General features: G+C 40.4%; 1 protein-coding gene across 1 annotated transcript in view; it reads left to right on the top strand.

Moving 5' to 3' along the window:
* RBM20 (RNA binding motif protein 20) overlaps positions 1–13,429 on the top strand; it is a 235,497-nt gene that overhangs the window by 163,028 nt on the left and 59,040 nt on the right. The window lies entirely within an intron of this gene.

Raw genomic sequence — 13,429 nt, 5'->3', positions numbered from 1 at the left:
ACAGATGAAGAAACTGAGGCTTAGAGAGGTGATAAGAATGGTCAAGTTCATTCAGATACTAAGTAACATAACTAGCATTTCAACCTAGATCCTCTGACTCAAACCCAGTGCTCTTTCCACTGTACCATACTGACATTTTCCTATGTCATATTAAATTAAGGGATGCTTGGGACAAGGGAGTAGAAGATTACATTACCTAAGATACCTACCTGGAGAAGAGTTTTAGTTATGAATTGGGAGTGTGGAGTAAGAGGGAGCAGAGCATCCTAGGTACAGCTATTTAAGGATTCTCTTATAAAATTGGGTACCTTGGAAGGTGTAGGGTTGTGATGGAATGAGTAGTGCCACCTTAGGATTTCTCAAGATCCCTTTTAAGGCCTTCAGGAGGAAATTATAGCGAGAGACTAGGGTAAAAGGAGTAAGGGAAGGAAACCAGGTAATTGGGCCCTGGTATTTTTATTTTAAATGACTGACATAATTAGTCTCACTAGCTCAATACCTCTTTCAGAGACCTTCTCCAAAGTCCTGTCTGTGTGGCTCTGGCCCCGGGGTGTTGATATGTGAAAAGATTCAGAACATATGGCATAAACATCAACTGATATTGTTGGCCATTTACACTGGGCATGTGTCATGCAGCAAGAATGGCTCTTGGAGACCATGTGATTTTTCTTCCAGTCTTGGGTATGTAGTGGAACTGGGTCTCTCTCTCTCTTTCTCTCTCTCTCTCTCTCTCTCTCTCTCTCTCTCTCTCTCTTTCTTTCTCTCCTCCTTCTCGTCCTCCTCCTTTTCACCCCCAAGCTTGTGACTTTGTAAGAGGAACCTTGTAAATAATCGGCATGCAGAAAGCTGGTAGAATGTCATTGGAATTTCCTAGGGAGCCACATTCACAACACCCAAAATGACCCGCGGCTCCGGGCCCTACAGGTCAGAGCTCAGTGCCTGGCACCCTGATATTTTTCAGAAAGGTAAGGTTGCATGATGTCATCCCCGTCTTCCCCCATACAGAGGAGAAATGAATAATTTTCTTCACATTTCACCAGTACACGTGACCCTCCTGATAAGTTTCCCATTGTTAAGGTTCTGTGCATGCAGACACAATTTGTCTGTTTTCTTTCCTTCTCCTCTTACCCCGTTACATTTTTTTCCCCAAACCACCAGCACCAGCAGGTTGACATGTGACCTCAGGCATGTAGATCTCCCTCCTCACTTCCAGCGTGAAAATAACATCTCCGCTTTGGGTTAGCGACTCCAGATCTTGCTTTCATTTAAGTGCGTGATTAGATAATTTTTAAAAAGAAAAATCTGACCGGAGGGTAGTCCTCAAGATCATTGAATGCCTAGGCATGGAAAAGAAAACATTTAGAATTGCCTGACTCCCAAAGTATGAGATGTTCTCAGGAGTGAAAGATTTTTGCGTTCCTGGAATTTTTGAGCGGCAGAAAGTGAAAGGTAGGGTTTTTGAGATGGGCTGAACCTATAAAATGCTCCATTTTTTTTAAAGTGGAGAACAGATTCAATCTGAAGAGGAGTCTCCGAATTAGTGAAGAAAGAACATTTTCGAGAAGAGAATGTTTGAAACGACAGAATTTTACTAACCAGCCATAATGGGCTTCTTTACCACTTTTAGAACGCTAGAAGTTAAATTCCAAGCTGGATTTCAAAAGCAGAATTTTTAGACTTGCCCCCAAGAAAGCAGTAAATGTTTAAGCTCCTAAAGTGAGATTTGGGCAAACATTTTACATGGATGTAATGAGCTGTAGCACGCTGCAGCTCAGTATGACTCACCTCATTTCTTGTTTCCCTTCAATAAACAGCTCCAGCATACACAGTAGTAGCACCTACTGGTTGCCTGCTTGCAAACATATAAAAGATAAATCCACACTTTTAAAAATGGGTGCACGTAGAACATACATCGTGGGAATTTTTTTTTTTACCAAAAAATAATGTCATTTTACGACTTTGTCTATCAGTTGCCGCTTGCGTTTTCTTGGAGTTCTTTCTTGCGTGTCCTTTCAGAGACTTCAGATAACTGTGAAGGATGGGGTTAATATTTTCACACACTCCTTCCCACCCCTACACGTACTAAACAGCTGCCACATATGATTTTGTGGAATTTGATATTTCCAACAAAATGACTTCCTTACTTTCCAAAATAATATTCTAATCAATTTTACCATAGAGAACTCAGTACATGTCAGTTCCTGACTCCTTCTAATTAGCAATGGATGGAGTCAGCAGAAGGGAAAGCCAAAAAATAGCTAACAGTGTAAAATTGGCTGTCAGGTTTAGCTATTGTTTTCAGTCCTCTGCCACGGTCGGTCTTGGTCTCCTTGGCTTTTCACCATAGGTTGGGTTTGTGGTTGGGTTTTTCCCCACCAAGAAATTAAGTGGAATGGCCTGTGTGCATGTTTAATCTAGACGGCCCAGTTGATCAACTGGTACGGCTTGTCTGATCAGTGCTGAAAGGGACATGTTCTCTTGCTGCTGTATCTTGTACAGAACTGCTGGGTTTTTTTTCCCTAAAGATTATGCAGAGAAAGCCAATAGTAGCCTGTTCCATATGTAACCTAAGATGCAGCAGGCTTCTAAACAAGCATATTTTGCCTGTTATTCTGAGAACTTTTTAAAAAATTCCTTGGCCAAGCAACTTCAACTGCTTTGATTTCTGAGTTTTTGCTTTTTTCAGAGAGAATATTATTGATTTCAAGTCTTGCTCTCTTTTAATCAAGGGAGTTGAAATGAAACATTCTCATTATGGGCAGATAGAATCCTGGAATCTCAGAAGGAAACCTAAAAGCCAACTAGTCTAACCTGAATGAGAACCGGTCCCCCATCCCCACCCCTTCCACTCCCGCCCCTTACATACCCAGCAAGTAATCGTCCAAGCTTTGTTTGAAGAAGTCCATTGAGGGGGAACCTATGCTTATCTTGTTTCTCTGTCTTTTTTTTTAAAGCTCAATGTGAACAGAGACATGATCTTAACTTGTGGAAAAAAACCAGGTGCTTAATTAGCCTGAACCAAATGACCAGAAAGGTATTACTAAGGTTGGGTGAGATTTGAATGTTTGGACTCCAGGCAGCCCAATACTAAGGAGCATGTGGAATTTCTTAAAGGACTGCAGTCACTAGATTAATCACATATGTTCATAACAGTAGTATTTGAAAATGCCAGGGCAATAGGAGGAAAACTCTGTGAAATTTAGGTAGATTGATAGTTAACAAAATTCATGGTGCTACTCATGCCATATTAAATGTTACTAGTTTTACCTACTTGGAACTCAAAATATCTCTACATTATTTGTGTACCTATCAAACGTAAACAAAAACTTTTTTTTAAAAAATTGCATTACTGGGTTTCCCTGCAAAGAATCTTATAGAACCACAAAAATACATTAGTCCAGCTCTCTATTTTACAGAAAAGGAAACTGACGCCTAGAGAGATGAAGTAGTCATGCAACCAGTTGATGACAGAACCAGGACTAGAACCTGTATCTCCCAAATTCCAATCTAGATTTTTTTTCCCATTATTTGTCATAATAGCCGTTTGGTTTGACAAGACTTTATAGTCTGTGCCTAAAGTTTACTTAAATATATCTTCAAAAGACCTGTGATTCCATTCTTTCACCAATGAAGACAGTAGGTAGTTTCATAAATTTCAGTAGAAAAGGGATAAAACACTTTGGTTAAAATATCCAGCGTGAAGAAGAAACAACTACGTGTTTAGCCATTCAACTCATCCAATGGGTGTCTACACATTTTATACTTCAGGGCTTCAGTGAATTAATGGTCTTAGCACTATAGTACTCTTGTCGTTGGTACAGCTCGCGCCATTCGAAGTCCATGGTTTCCTTCAACCCAGATGTGACCATTTTAACTTATAAAACATATTTAAAATTTTGTTTTAATTTAAATTGGTTTGAATTCTATAACTGTGAATTTATTGGAGATATTTCAGAGGGGTGAAAGCTAAATATCCTATTCCCTATGACGATTCAATCGATCATCAAGCGCTAAGCACCTGCTGCGTTCCAGGTATTGTGCCAAGCCCTAGAGATACCAAGACAAAAAGGAAACAGATCCTGCCCTCGAGGAGCTTACGTATTACTGTTTGCAAGAAATTTTATTGTGGTTTTGTTGTTTGTTTTTTTCAGTCACGTCTGACTCTCTATGACCCCATAGATGAAGATACTGGAGTGGTTTGCCATTTCCTTTGTCCAGTTCATTTTCCAGATGAGGAAACTGAGACAAACAGGGATAAGTGACTTGCCCAGGGTCACACAGCTAGTAGCTTACAGTATTTGTGCTTTAAAATGTAGAAAGTGCTTTTAAGTGTATAATCTCCAGATTTAGAACCCAGTTCAAGTAATACCGGGGGCCTTTCCTTTCATTTTGTTCACCAGGTTAGTAGTGTTAACACAGCCCCATTCTTTGCTTCTTAGAGGCTACAGTACTGTTAGTGGATTGAGTGCCGTGCCTGGAGTCAGGAAGACCCGAGTTCAAATCCAACCTCAGACACTTACCATGTGATCCTGGGCAAGTCACTTAATCTCTGTCCGCCTTTTTCTATGCCTGAAAATAGCATCTACCTCACAAGATTGTTGTAAGGATCAAATAAGATAAGATTTGTAGGGAAAGAGCTTAGCACAGAGCCTGGCACATAGTAGGCACCTCCACCCCCCCCACCCCCCCCACCCCTCCACACCCCATACTCAGGTCTCCTGATTCCTGTGGCAGTATTCTTTCTGCCTTCTCAACACTGCCTCTCTGAAGTGTTGTAGCTGACAATACTCAGGATAACAACCGGGGATTTGTGGGCTGCTATAGGGCATTCACATTCATTTTCTTGTTTGATCTTGACGACAACCCTGTGAGATAAGTGACGCAGGTGTTGTGAGCCTCGTTTCACAGACTAGCAAACAGAGGCTTAGAGATGTTATGTGACTTGCCCAGGGACACACAGCTAATAAGCCTCTGAGAGTCCATCGCTGCATTCCCAATACTAGGCTGATTCTTGATCTGAACCCCTTAATTTACAGATGAGGACATGGAGGCTCAGGGGGGATGTGACTTGTTCAAAGTGACACAATAAATAACTGGCAAAATCTGGGACTCGAACTTTTGATTTCAAGGCTAGCATTTTCCCCCTCTAGCTTGTAAAGCCCATTTTCCCATTCTGCCTGTCTATTTCATGTCATCTTACAATAAATACATTTCTGGAATGGACAGGAGTGTCTTTCAAGATACAAAAATACATTTTAAACCATATTCCAGGGTCCTCTTTGAATGGTTTTACACTCAGGGTATTTATTTTTACTTGTGTTTCTGTTGTATGCTTCCTAATTGCACAGTCAGTTTGTTATAAATGTTTGAACGAGTTAATGTTTTGTTTTTTTTTTTGTTTGCTTCTAGTTTGGCCAGTTCTGAGTTAAGAAAATGAGCTGTTTGTTTTCTGGCTTTGTTCCTTAAGTTATCAGTTCCCTTTTGCACACCCTGGTGTAGCCTACCAAGTAAATTCCAAATCACAAAATATTCATACCCTGACTTGCCAAGTGTAAAAATACTGATAGGACGTGGTTCCAGGAACTGAGCAAGAAGAGCGATCTAGTGAACCAGAGCAGTGGGCACAGTTGATATAAGTGCCTGGTGATTAGGCTTAGAACAGAGATCACTCATAAACCCAGAATGTTATAGCTATGAATACAAGTCAGACAACAAGAATATTTGTGCTTCTCCAAAGTGAATTGTTCTCAGGGGTGCCATGCTGATACGAACCATCATATGACAATAATTTTTATTTATATAGTGCTTTAAGATTTGCACAGCACTTCACATACATTATTATTTGGTTTGATTTTCCCAACAACCCTGGGAGGTGGGTCTTCCTGATTCCAAGTCTAGTGTTCTATCTCTTATACACTACCCATACTGCCTCTGAGCAATACCTTGTGCAAAGTCCAGCAATGTTCTGAGATAAATCTATCTCAATGTTAGAGAAGTCTCATCTGTGATAAATCTTAGGAAAACAAAAAGAAATGGGTAACCTCAGCCTATTAAACACCAGTCATTGTTAGGACTTTGGATATAAACCTGGTTAATGAACAATCCTCCTCTGTTCTTTTAAAGGCTTATCTGGTGAATATGAATGAGGCATTGTTGTGAAGTGTCAGAACACCTGGGTTCCAGTTCCAGCTTTCCAGGTCTGCCATTATTAACTAGCCAAGAGGCCTTGCCCAAATCACACAAACTCTATGGGCCTGAGTTTCCTCCAAAGGAAAAGGAGGGGTTTGGAGTACATACTTCGAATTCTGTTCTGGATATGGCATCCTGTGATTCTGTGATGTTAACCAGAGTTTGAATTTTAGGCATAAGGAGTACTGTTGTATTATCACCATCAAGTAGTGTTCTCCCAACTGTGTGGAAGGGTCCTAAATCCCATGCTAATTACAAAGTACAGTTTAGATGTTCTCTGTACCCGGGAAGAATTTATATCCTAGTAGATGGAACAAATAGAAAGGATTCCACTTGCAGCAGGCATTTGGAAAACAAAACCTCCATATTTGTGTGTGATTGTGAATACTTTGGTCTATTTGAACTAATGTCACTATAAAGGCCCCAATCCAGAGTGAGTGAATCTGGCATACTCTTGTCTGGTCATGAACTTTTCCTTTGAAGACATTTTGTACTTGTAGATTGTAAACCATTTCAAGGTAAGGACTGTGTTTTTGTTTATCTGTGTATTCCCTATGCTAACACAGTGCCCTTGACAAGTAAGTGCTTAATAAATGTAGTGTATTTTTTTAAAAATTTGAATTCAATTTGTACCCAACTCATGAATTCACCATTTGGTCTTCTGGAAGAGAGTTCAGTATAGCTGACTGACAAGGTGAAATAGAATCCGTAAATGGGATTACCTCTCTTAGAATAGGGGTGTGTGAACTTGTTTAATGTACATAAAAACATACACACACTCCGATATCAATGGTTTCATTTGTTATTCTTTGTATTTTATTTTATTAATTTAAAAACAGTAGTCTGTAACTTCCAAAAGGTTTCCATGACACAAAAAGAGGTTAATTGCCCTTGAAGAAAATGTCTTGTCTAATTGGAAATGTTACCAGTCCAGTCTCTTTTGGCCTAAGTGATGTGCTTTATAGTTCAATTCTTTCACCCCTGAGTTTAAGCAGCTGTGGCAGTGGCCCAAGTTATGAGTGATATCAGGTGATGATAAATGAAATTGCACGCCTAGGGTGTTTTCTGACAAGTGAAATATTTGCTCCAGCACCACAAGTAATTTCAGTTTCTGAATTTCTCCTAAACTTTCATTTAACTTATGTAACTTCCCTCTAAGGATCCCTTTGATCCTAAAGAGAGAAATTTGTTGATATGACTTTTCCTACAGGATTCGTGTACACAAAGCCAATTCTTCCTCTGGTATAGTCTTTGGGGATAGACCATGGGGACCTTGGAAATAAAGAGTTATAAGTGATTGGAAACAGCAATTTTTTCATCATTTTCTGAACAAACAGGAGCCTGTCCATGCCCCAGGCAGTTTTTCTGGGACATATGGAAGTGTCATTTCCCAGATTACCAGCTTCACCTGGCTGATATTTTCTGGACCAGAAAAATGGCTCTTGTAATTTTCTCCTTTGTGAGTTCCATACAGGAATGAAGTGGAGGATGTAAGTAAAGTCTGTTTCCTAAACAGCATTGGGGAACTTGTAGCCTGGAGGTTACATATGGCCTTCTAGGCCCTTGGGTGTAGTCTTTTGACTGAGTCCAAGTTTTACAGAACAAATCCTTTTATTAAGGAAATTTGTTCTGTGAAGTTTGGATTCAGTCATAGGGCTGCACTTGAGGCCCTAGAGGGCCACATGTAGCCCTGAGGCTACAGGTTCCCCATCTCTGTATATATACTCTAAGAAAGCAGTGGCTCACTGGTCAACAGATTCCTACAGTGGTATTCCTGAACAGGTTTCCTATTTAGTCTTTTCGTCACTCTCCGTAATGGCATGCATGAGACTTCTGATCCAGTGACCTGTATGACTGACAGTTTCTAATGGAAGAGGGCACAGTGTATCAGGATTCCTCAGAACAGCTCAGCTCATAGCAATAGGGGTCAAGCTGTACCCAACTAGTGCCTAGCACACGTGCTCAAAGTAGGATAGTAAATCTCAATTAATTTTTGGCATAATGCATACTTGAGTTTTTTTTTTAATTTATAACTTTAGAAAATTATTTTCCCTTGAGCTGATTTGCACTGGACTACAACAATGGAGAACAGTATATTTGTGAGGAAAGTTCTTGTCATCTGGCATGGTAAAGTAGAATGCTAAACTTGGAAGAGACCTCAGAGATGATCTAGTGTCCATCTCCCCTATTTGGCCACAGAGGAAGCTGAGACCCAGAGAGAGAAAAATAGCTTGCCCTCGGTCACACAGTTAGTTAGTAGTAGAGCTGAGACTAGAACCCAGGTCTCTTGAGTCCGGATGTAGTGTTCTTTCTGCTAGATTAGTGATTCTCAAGCTTTTTGGTCTCAGGACTCTTTTGCATTCTTAAAAATTACTGAGGACCCCCTCAAGGTGCTTTTGTTCATGTGGGTCATATCTGCTAATATTTACAGTATTAAAAAGTAAAGCTGACCAATTTTCAAAATGTTGATTTATTAATTATTTTTAAAAATAACAATAGCAAACCATTATATACTAATGTAAATGCCACACTTTTATGAAAAATGACTATTTTCCAAAGAATTTAGTGAGAAGAGTGTCATTGTTTTAAATATTTTTGCATATCTCTTTAATGTCTGGCTAAATAGAAAGCGGCTGAATTCTTACATCTGCTCCTGCATTCAGTCTGTTAGGATACATTATTTTGCTTAAGTATGTTAAGAAAATCCAGCCTCACACAGATATCTAGTTGGAAAAGGGTGGAACACTTCATTATGCAAATAACATCTTAGTATTATTATGAAAATAGTTTTGACCTTACGGACGCCCCTCCCCCGAAAGGATCTTGGGAACCCTCTGGGCCACACTTTCGGAACTTCTGCAACAGCTCGTACTGCTTTCTAGATGCCCAGAATGAGGCCTTTCTCCATCTATTAAAATGGTGCTGTTGCTGTTTAGCCAACTCTCCATGACCCCATTTGGGGTTTTCTTGGCAGAGATGCCGGAGTGGCTTGTCATCTCCTTTTCCAGCTCATTTTATATATGAGGAAACTGAGGCAAACAGGATTAAGTGACTTGTCCAGGGTTGACCAGTTAGTATCTGAGGCCACATTTGAACTCAGAAAGAGCAATCTTTCTTACTAGGCACTCTATTCACTGCGCCACCTAGTGGCCCCTTCTATTACAGCAGCAGAAATATAACTCGGTTCTCATTAGCCAGACTTGAATGGAGCATATTTTGTACTAATCCTTGGGTTCATCATAGGATCTTATTTAGGTTCTGGAGTAAAATTCAAGATAACTTTTTAAACCAGTAGCTTTTAGAAGGGGTCTGCCAAGTCCTACATGTTGTATATCTTTTTAACACAATGGAATTAAACTATGGGCAACATTTTATTTGTATCTCCTAAATTTCTGGACATGATAAGTACAACTATTTGCCCTTTAAATTTTATTTTATTTTCAGGCTATGGGTGTGCTTATAAAAAATAGACGCAACAGTTTCAAAGACAACAAGAGTAGAGTTTTATCTAGTCGTGCAGTATATGTTCCCTGCATGATGAACTAGCAACCAAAAATTAAACATCAGCCCTGGGGCGGTGAGCTTTCTATGGGCTGAGATGAATCAGAATGGTGTATCCATAAATTCTCCCATAGTGCATGTTTAAGCACTTCATTTACATATAATTTCCCAGGGGCCATATAATATACCTTCTAACTGACTGCTCAGTTTCCTAGGTTATGTAACTTGACTTTTGCCTTCTTCCTTAGAACAAATGTGAACTTGATCAGTGGTGATGGAACACATGTATGTGTTCAGTAGACTTGGTAAGGAGTCGAGGCAGGGCAGGGAGTGGAGGAGAGGAGGGATAGGTACCAGAAGTCCTGACCACTCCCAGCTCCCTAAATCCCTCCCAATCCAAAGTCAAGGACAAGAGGATCTCTCCTCTCTTGCTTCTCTGGAATGGGAGTAGGAGTACAATAACTAGCAAAGACTGTGAGGGGCTTCAGGCAATAACAATGAAAAGAATCTTCAGGTGGGCCACTGCCCCTAGTCGTAAAGGCAAGCAGACTTTTTAGAAAGAAGTGGATTTGTCTGACTTTCACAAAAGAACTGGTCTTTCCACTGGTAAAGATGTTCTAGTTGAGAAGGCCTGGGTCACAAAATGGTCTCCCAGGGGCTTGTAAAGAGGGAATACTCTTTGCAAAGTGCCTCTTTCCTTCAGGGAACTTATTTCAAGTACACAGGATTCAACCAACATCCTACCCATCTTGTCTCCTCCAAAAAAAATTCAAAAAAGGCATTTTGCCTCCTAAGCCCTCTGGGAAATATTGTCTTGTAGCATGAAAAACTTTGGAGAGGAGATATTAGTTCTGGTCCAGGCTCTGCCACTAACTAGTTCTGTGACCCGGAGAAAGTCAGTTCTTTTCTGTGATCCTCACTTTCTTCTTTACTAAAATAAGCTGATTGCACTAACTGAGGTAAAAGGTCTTTCCCAAGACTGACATTTTTGCATCTCATGGCTGGCTTGGGTACCACTGTATACAAGAGACAGCTTATATGTCTCTGCTCTCCCTTGCTTCTGGTTCTGTACCCATTCGCTAAGCCACCTTTGTGATGGTAAATGGTGAGCAGCAGACATTGCTTGTGTCAGCCCTCTTATGGGCTGGAGCAGTTGGGAATGGTTCTTATTTCATTGAGAAGTTTATTTCATGCTAGATTAATTCCTAACCTTGAGTGCCTGGATACCAAAGCTAGAATGGATGGTGTGAAATTATTTCCCATGGGCCACATTGACTGACAACATTATTTTCATAAGCTAGTGAACCATCAGAAGCCAGACACTTTTGATTATTGAGACTTCACTTCTACTTGGAATCCAAAGGGCAGGAGGTCAGCGTCACTTTATTGTCCGACCAGCTGTTGTTAGATGCCACCTCTGAGGGCCTTTCCCTTCTTTTCCATTGTAGCAGAAAGTACTGCTAGGGGTGTTCATTCTTTCCACAGAAAATCCCCCACATAATTTGTCTTCATATATCAAGACCGAATTTATGCCTTGTGATGAAGTGGTAGATACTGACATTTGAAAGATGAGCTATTAAAAATACTTTTAAACTTCTCCCTTTTTTTGGCATCTCAACATCTTTTGTCTGAAATAGTCTTTCAGTTTAATTGTTTTAATTGTCAGTTGAATTGTTAAGACTAGATAAACTTTTATTCAAATTGAATATCCATTTAGTAGTAGTTTGTCAAGCAAATAGCAGAGTTCTGTCAACAGTAGGCAGACAATTAGGTCTTTCTTCTTGATTTGTGCTAGGTCTCAGGATAAAACGACCACCAGCTGTATATTGTGGGCTTGATTCCAGGATTACTGATTCCCTATGCCAAACCTGCAAGTATTTTAAAATGGTTGACTACACTGGATTGAAAAGATAAACCTTCTATACATAACTGTTTAAAGATATGCATTCTCTCCCCACTCACCCCCACCCCCGACAACTCCTGGCCCAAAACACTGCACAGAGTTGGTTTTTTGTTGTTTTGTGTTTTTGGAAAATCCAGCTGAGTTCTCAGAAAAAAATATCCTTTCCCATTCTGGTTATGGAAACTCCATTGGCACCTCATTAGCACCTTGTTAGTGAGGACAGGGCGTGTTTTGGAAAAACCAGTAGGGAGGTTTGGCTGCTGTATGGATAGGGTTTTGAGTTAAGCCTAATTGCTCTTCCGAAGCTTAGCTACTTAATACTGGCTAGCATTAAGGGTCTATCACCAGCCCCTTGACCATCCTTTGCTTCCATTCATATTCTCACCTACTCAGGCAATTAGCACCTTCCTAACCCTACTCCCTCTTCATCTTTGTCCCTGTCCAACCCCAACTGCTGCCTCTGAGCCATGACAGCCTCCCCAGAGAGCAAAGGTATCTTCATCCTTGTCTGCCCTCCAGCAGACATCTTAAAATACATCTGACCCGCTCTGCACTCGGAGGGAAAGAGTATTGTCTATTGGTCGCCTGCACCTTTAGTCTAGTATAGTCATCCCTTGATTATTCACTAAGGGGAGAGAAAGGATGATCCAGAAGTTTGACTTTGGAATATGTTTCTGTACTGGCATTTAAATATGGGTGTGCCTACTGTTCTGGGAATTCACTTCAAAGAAAACAATGAAGCCATACTGTAAAGACATGACTCAGGAGGAGGGTGGAAGTGGTATGCTATTAGGATCCTATACCAACTCTTTTCCTGACCGACTCCTGCCCTTAGCTTCATACCTCCCTGAACACTTATTTCATGACAGAGATGGAGAAAGTAGCATTTTTCTGATTAAGGTACTGAACCCCCAAAGCAAAGCCACCTTCCCTCAAACCTTTCCTGAAGTGGAGGTGTTTTAAGTATAACATGGAAAATTCTCTCTTTATCTTAAGCCCCACCCTCCCATGTCCTTTGTTTAGTTATATGCTTTCCTTATTGTGCGAAGTCTATCCTGTATATTGAATATTGTAATACAGATTTTGAATTTTGAAATTCAAGTATTGAATTTCAGCACAAACCTAAGACAACAGTAGGTCATACCACAAAGATTAGAAAGACCATATCTGTCACACATCACTCTTAAGAAAATATGTGAGATACAAGAGGAATTATTCACTGAATAATTCTCACAGAACTGTGAGTGCCCATTGGAGTTCAAGGTACTATGTTGGACACTGAGAGGGATAACAAGACAAAATATGGCCCCTGGACCAGGAACTTACAATCTAATACAAAATGGCTGTTCTAAGTCTGTCACAGTACAAAGTTCCATGACATATCTGAGGAGGAGGTGATCACTTCCATCAGGTGAGATCAGGGAAAGCTTCATAAATCAAGCGGCACCTGAGAAAGCCATTCAAGGTTGGCAAGAATTTCAGCAGGCACAGATGGAGGGGCCAAGGGTGTTATGTTGTAAGCAGACATTGTGCTATGAGAAAAGGCATAGAGTGGGAAAGAAAGGATAAGAAAATATCAGGAATGTTGAGTTGTCTAGTTTGGCTAGAATGCAAAAAGGGTCCTGGGTCACATTGCATCCCCCTACCCTCTTCTTTGCTAAGGATACATGACTTTCCTTCTCTACAAAAATTTCTTGAAGGACAGAAGAAATGAACTATGTAGGATATTGGAATGGTAAGCGCAGCTCTTGGCCCACAAAGAATCTGGCTGTGGGTCCTGAGTTCAAGGACACAGATTGTGTTAGGTAGAGAGTCTTTTATAAGTGATTCTGACAA

The sequence above is a fragment of the Trichosurus vulpecula genome, chromosome 8 (genome assembly GCF_011100635.1).
Source record: "Trichosurus vulpecula isolate mTriVul1 chromosome 8, mTriVul1.pri, whole genome shotgun sequence".
Classification (NCBI taxonomy): Eukaryota; Metazoa; Chordata; class Mammalia; order Diprotodontia; family Phalangeridae; genus Trichosurus; species Trichosurus vulpecula.
Note: the sequence above shows the minus strand (reverse complement) of the source record. Positions and strands in the feature narration are given on the sequence as shown.